Here is a 7,095-nt window from a genome sequence, read left to right on the forward strand (position 1 = left end):
ACCTCCACCTCCCCAGGAGGTCCTCCAATACCTCTAGGTAGGTCTCTGGACCCACTGTGGACACTGTGGAGGCAGCTCAGATTCTGACCTGGCCCAACTCTCTCATGTACTTGTCCCCATAGATGAGTCTCAATTGTGGGAACACTAGTTGTCCATTCAGATATTCCACTTATGCAGGGTTTACCAAGCCAGTCACGGGGATTTAATCTGCAGCTTTTGCAGCTGCACAGATAGATTTTCATTCTTCTTCCTTAGTTGTCTGCCCCTGGGGCTCTGCTGTGGTTTTAGCCCCACCTCTGCATGTGGGCCACCCTCAGGGATCTACTCCCAAGGCTTCCCTGGAGCACTCGGATCTGCTCCAGTTAGGACAGGGTGCAGAGGGGGCATGGCTGCCAGGGTCATGGTAGCTCCAGTGGTTACAGGTTCATGGTGTGGGGGTTGGCAGCTATGAGAGATCTAGCACTGCTGGTAAGGAGGTGTGTGGGGAAGCCAGTGGCCACAGGTATGAGAGATCCAGCCCTAGTGGGAGTCTTTCCTAGAGCTTGGCAGCTGTTGTGAGAGGATCAGCCCTGGAAGTGACCTTTCCTAGTGCCCGGCAGCAGGCATAAGAACGCCAGCCCCAGTAGGGGCTTTTCCTAGTGCCTAGTGACAGGCACATGTGTGCCAGCCTTGGCTTGGACATTTCCTAGGTCTTGGCAGCAGGAACAAGAAGGCCAGTCCTGGTAGGGGCTTTTCCTAGTGTCTGGCAGCAGATGCACGAGAACTAGCCTTGGTGGGGCCCTTTCCTAGTGCCTAGAGGGGCAGGGACTGGCATGTGGAGAGATAGAGGCTGCAATGGTGGCTCTACCCATGCACATCACTGAACAGTAGTGCCTTGCTTCTGTGGCAGTCTGGGTTTCCTCCATAAGCCTTCCTGGTTGTGGATTACCTCTCTCCCATTCCCTCAGGCTGTCTCTGTGCAGCCAATTGCAGTGTTCTCCCTAGGTTTGCTCTCCAATCCCCACATTCCAGCTCCCTGCCTTCGTGCACACCAGTTAACACATGTCCCAGTCTGAGATGTACAGGGCCATGGCACAGACCATCTGTGTAGGTCATACTCTTTCCTGTCTGCCCCAGACCAGCTGTTTCACCCTCATCCAACAGCCTCAGATGCTCCCCTTCTGTCCCAAGTGATTTCCCCATTGGTGAAGGGACTTTCCCAGTTGCAGGAACTTCACCTCTTCCTCAGCTCCCCCCACAGGGGCACAGGTCCTGTCTTGCTTCCTCTCCTCTTATTTTTCCCTTGTTCTTGTTCTTTCTTTCATCTTACCTGGTTACATGGGGATCTTTCCTGTCCTTTCTGGTATCCAAGGTCTTCTGCTAATGTTCAGCTGGTGCTCTGTGAGAAGTGTTCCATCAGTAGATATATTCTTGATGCATTTGTGAAGAGAGATAAACTCCACATTCTCCTACTCCTCCACCATCTTGAAAAAACTCTGCCTTTTGTCTTTTTAATTAAGCATTTTATATCATTCCATTTTCTTTCCTCTCTTGGCATATCAGTTTCAGTTATATTTCTGTTTTTTGTTTTGTTTTGTTTTTACTTTTTAAATGTTGTCCTACACTTGCAATAGACATTTACAACTACTTCAAGTCCACTTTTAAATAACACTCTACCTCTTCAAGGGACGTGTAAGTACTTAAAAATAACAAAATAATCTTACACTTCGTCCCTTGTATCATTGCTGTCATTCATTTTACTTATATATTTGTATACATAAGTAGGTATGTATATATATCTATATGTGTATATGTATACACACACATAATATATATGCAGAATTGAATTGATTGTTGCTAATATTATATTGAAGAAACTGTTATCAGTTAAATTAAGAATAAGAGCATGAAAGTTTTATTTTACTTTTTATTCTTTCCTCCATTCTCTTTAGTGTTTAAAATGTGAGCTTCTAACACAAATTATTTTCTTCTTCCAAAAAAAAATTATTTAACATTTTTTTCAAGGCAGGTCTACTGGCAACAAATTCTCTCAATTTTTGTGTGTTTGAGAGTATACTTTATTTCCTTTTTAACCTTTGAAGGATAATTTTGCAAATTACAGAATTTTATGTTGATGTTTTCTTCTTTTTTTTTCCTCTGAACACTTTAAATATTTCCCTCCACTCTCTTTTTATTTGCATAGTTTCCAAGGAGAAGTTGGACATAATTCTTATATTTGCTCCCCTATAGGTAAGGTATTATTTTCCTCTGGCTTCTTTCAGGATTGTATCTTTATTTTTAATTTTTGTAGATTGAAAATGATATGCCTACATGTTGTTTTCTTGGTGTTCTCTGAGCTGCCCAATCTGTTGTTTGGTTTCTGGCCTTAATTTGAGAAAATTCTCATTTTTGCTTCAGCTATTTCTTCCTTTTCTTTCTCTTTTACTTCTCCTGATTGATATTCCTATACACATATGTTACACATTTTGTAGCTGTCCCACAGTTCTCAAATATTCTGTTCTCACTTTTTTTACAGTCTTTATTCTCTTTGATTTTCAATTTTGTAGAATTCTATTGAGATATTCTCAGTTTCAGAGATTCTTTCCTCATCCATGTCCAGTCTACTAATAAGATGATCAAAGGCATTCTTCATTTTTGTTACAGTATTTTTGACCACTAGCATTTCTTTCTGGTTCTTTAATAAGATTTTTATCTCTGTTTACATTGCCCATCTCTTGTTGCATGCTGTCTACTTTATCCATTAGAGTCCTTAGCTTATTAATCACAGTTGTTTTGAAATCTTGGTCTGATTATTCCAGCATCCCTGTTATTTCTGTTTCTGATACTTGCTCTGTCTCCTTAAGCTGTGTTTTTGCCTTTTTATGCCTTGTAATTATTTTTCAATATCCAGATATAATGTACCAGGTAAATGCAACTTGTGTATATAGAGGCCTTTAGTAATGTGGTGGTTAGGTGTTGAGGAGGGGAAGTGGTCTATAGTTTAATGATTGGGTCTCAAACTTTTAATTAGCCTATGACTCTGGAAGGTGAACTTTACAATCCTTCTCAGTTTTTTTCTCCCTCTTAGATGTGATAGAATGGCTAGAGTTGACTGGAGTTATGTATTTTCCTTCTCTTACTTGGAAGACTAGAGCTGAGTCTAGTTGGGTATTTCTCTTTCCTCAGGTAATTTAGGCTCTGATAATATCTTGGCAAGTTAGACTCTGGTTAATTATTCCTGAGGAAATACCTCATGAAAAACAGAGCTCTATGGTGTATTTTAAATATGTTTTAAATTGGCCTCTTTGCTTCCTGCTCCCTTCAGAAGCACAAGGATTTTTTTTTTTTTGGCCTCTCCCATCGTGGAGCACAGGCTCCAGATGCGGAGGCTCAGTGGCCATGGCTCATGGGCCCAGCCACTCAGTGGCATGATCTTCCCAGACCGGAGCATGAACCCGTGTCCCCTGCATTGGCAGGCAGACTCAACCACTGCACCATCAGGGAAGCCCCACAAGGTTTTTTTGTTTTGCTTTGTTTTTTCTTTTCCCCTCTAATATTTACTGTGGTAACTTGGTGGAGCTCAATATGGTAAAACTTACAAAAGTGTGGGGACCCCTTTATGACTAGGATGCCCCTGAGAATTTTAACTCTCAAAATTGTTCATATTGAGTCTCCAACAATTCATCAATTATAGTTCCTATTTTCCTACTCCAACACCAGTTACCATGGATGATTGTAGTTGTGAGTCTTGTTTCCAGTAAGTCGTGACTCCTTATGTTCACCTGTCTATATCTTCAAACATGGGAGCAGTGATTTGCCTTGTATTCTCATCTCTCATGAATCCAGGAGTTGATGATTTTTCAGTATGTTCAGACTTTGAATTGTTATTAAGACAGGGAGAATGACATGCTTGCAAATAATAAGTGGAAGTATAATATATATTTCTTCTAAAGTGACAAGACTCTTGCAGTGTAAAATTATGTGTATCACTAAGTAAGTGGCTATAAAGGAGATCATAGATTTGCTACATCTCTATGACTGCAGGGGTAGTCAGTGTCTCTCAGATGTGAGAAGCCAGTCTGATGATCTGTGTAGTTTAGTGTAGATATGAAAGAGCTACTGAAGAGAATAGGAGAGATGTCTGAACCTGGGTAAAAAAGGGACAACAGTGCATTCCTGAGAGCACAACCGTTTTTGCATAATTAGAATTTATGATGGTAACAATCTATAGTTGTCCCTCAGTATCTATGGGTGATTGTTTCTAGGACCCTCTGTGGATAGCAGAATCCACAGATGCTTATGTCCCTTATATAAAACGGCATAGATTTTCATGTAAACTACGCACATCCTCTAGTATACTTTTAATCATCTCTAGAACACTTACAATACTTAATGCAATGTAAATGTATGTAAATATTTGTTGGTATGAAGGAAATTTGAGTTTTGCTTTTTGAAATTTAATGGAATTTTTTTTCAAATATATTTTTTAACATCTTTATTGGGGTATAATTGCTTTAAAATGGTGTGTTAGTTTCTGCTTTATAACAAAGTGAATCAGTTATACATATGTTCCCATATCTCTTCCCTCTTGTGTCTCCCTCCCTCCCACCCTCCCTATCCCACCCCTCCAGGTGGTCACAAAGCACCGAGCCGATATCGCTGTGTCATGCGGCTGCTTCCCACTAGCTATCTACCTTACATTTGTTAGTGTGTATATGTCCATGACTCTCTCTCGCCCTGTCACAGCTCACCCTTCCCCCTCCCCATATCCTCAAGTCCGTTCTCCAGTAGGTCTGTGTCTTTATTCCTGTCTTACCCCTAGGTTCTTCATGACATTTTTTATTCTTCTTAAATTCCATATATATGTGTTAACATACGGTATTTGCCTTTCTCTTTCTGACTTACTTCACTCTGTATGACAGACTCTAGGTCTATCCACCTCATTACAAATAGCTCAATTTCATTTCTTTTTATGGCTGAGTAATATTCCATTGTATATATGTGCCACATCTTCTTTATCCATTCATCTGATGATGGGCACTTAGGTTGTTTCCATCTCTGGGCTATTGTAAATAGAGCTGCAATGAACATTTTGGTACATGACTATTTGTGAATTTTGGTTTTCTCAGGGTATATGCCCAGTAGTGGGATTGCTGGGTCATATGGTAGTTCTATTTGTAGTTTTCTAAGGAACCTCCATACTGTTCTACATAGTGGCTGAACCAATTCACATTCCCACCAGCAGTGCAAGAGGGTTCCCTTTTCTCCACACCCTCTCCAGCATTTATTGTTTCTAGATTTTTTGATGATGGCCATTCTGACTGGTGTGAGATGATATCTCATTGTAGTTTTGATTTGCATTTCTGTAATGATTAATGATGTCGAGCATTCTTTCATGTGTTTGTTGGCAGTCTGTATATCTTCTTTGGAGAAATGTCTATTTAGGTCTTCTGCCCATTTTTGGATAGGTTTGTTTGTTTTTTTGTTATTGAGCTGCATGAGCTGCTTGTAAATTTTGGAGATTAATCCTTTGTCAGTTGCTTCATTTGCAAATATTTTCTCCCATTCTGAGTGTTGTCTTTTGGTCTTGTTTATGGTTTCCTTTGCTGTGCAAAAGCTTTGAAGTTTCATTAGGTCCCATTTGTTTATTTTTGTTTTTATTTCCGTTATTCTAGGAAGTGGGTCAGTAAGGATCTTGCTGTGATTTACGTCATAGAGTGTTCTGCCTATGTTTTCCTCTAAGAGTTTGATAGTTTCTGGCCTTACATTTAGGTCTTTAATCCATTTTGAGCTTATTTTTGTGTATGGTGTTAGGGACTGATCTAATCTCATACTTTTACATGTATCTGTCCAGTTTTCCCAGCACCACTTATTGAAGAGGCTGTCCTTTCTCCACTGTACATTCCTGCCACCTTTATCAAAGATAAGGTGTCCATATGTGCATGGGTTTATCTCTGGGCTTTCTATCATGTTCCATTGATCTATCTTTCTGTTTTTGTGCCAGTACCATACTGTCTTGATTACTGTAGGTTTGTAGTACAGTCTGAAGTCAGGGAGCCTGATTCCTCCAGCTCCTTTTTTCATTCTCAAGATTGCTTGGGCTATTTGGGGTCTTTTGTGTTTCCATACAAATTGCGAAATTTTTTGTTCTAGTTCTGTGAAAAATGCCAGTGGAAGTTTGATAGGTATTGCATTGAATCTATAGATTGCTTTGGGTAGTAGAGTCATTTTCACAATGTTGATTCTTCCAATCCAAGGACATGGTATATCTCTCCATCTATTTGTATCACCTTTAATTTCTTTCATCAGTGTCTTATAATTTTCTGCATACAGGTCCTTTGTCTCCTTAGGTAGGTTTATTCCTAGATATTTTATTCTTTTTGTTGCAATGGTAAATGGGAGTGTTTTCTTGATTTCAATTTCAGATTTTTCATCATTAGTATATAGGAATGCCAGAGATTTCTGTGCATTAATTTTGTATCCTGCTACTTTACCAAATTCATTGATTAGCTCTAGTAGTTTTCTGGTAGCATCTTTAGGATTCTCTATGTATAGGATCATGTCATGTGCAAACAGTGGCACCTTTACTTCTTCTTTTCCAATTTGGATTCCTTTTATTTCCTTTTCTTCTCTGATTGCTGTGGCTAAAACTTCCAAAACTTTGTTGAGTAAGAGTGGTGAGAGTGGGCAACCTTGTCTTGTTCCTGATCTTAGTGGAAATGCTTTTAGTTTTTCACCATTGAGGATGATGTTTGCTGTGGGCTTGTCATATATGGCCTTTATTATGTTGAGGAAAGTTCCCTCTATGCCTACTTTCTGCAGGGTTTTTATCATAAATGGGTGTTGAATTTTGTCAAAAGCTTTCTCTGCATCTATTGAGATGATCATATAGTTTTTCTCCTTCAATTTGTTAATATGGTTTATCACATTGATAGATTTGCATATATTGAAGAATCCTTGCATTCCAGGAATAAACCCCACTTGATCATGGTGTATGATCCTTTTAATGTGCTGTTGGATTCTGTTTACTAGTATTTTGTTGAGGATTTTTGCATCTATGTTCATCAGTGATATTGGCCTGTAGTTTTCTTTCTTTGTGACATCCTTGTCTGGTTT

This window comes from Lagenorhynchus albirostris, chromosome 5 (genome assembly GCF_949774975.1).
Source record: "Lagenorhynchus albirostris chromosome 5, mLagAlb1.1, whole genome shotgun sequence".
Taxonomy (NCBI): domain Eukaryota; kingdom Metazoa; phylum Chordata; class Mammalia; order Artiodactyla; family Delphinidae; genus Lagenorhynchus; species Lagenorhynchus albirostris.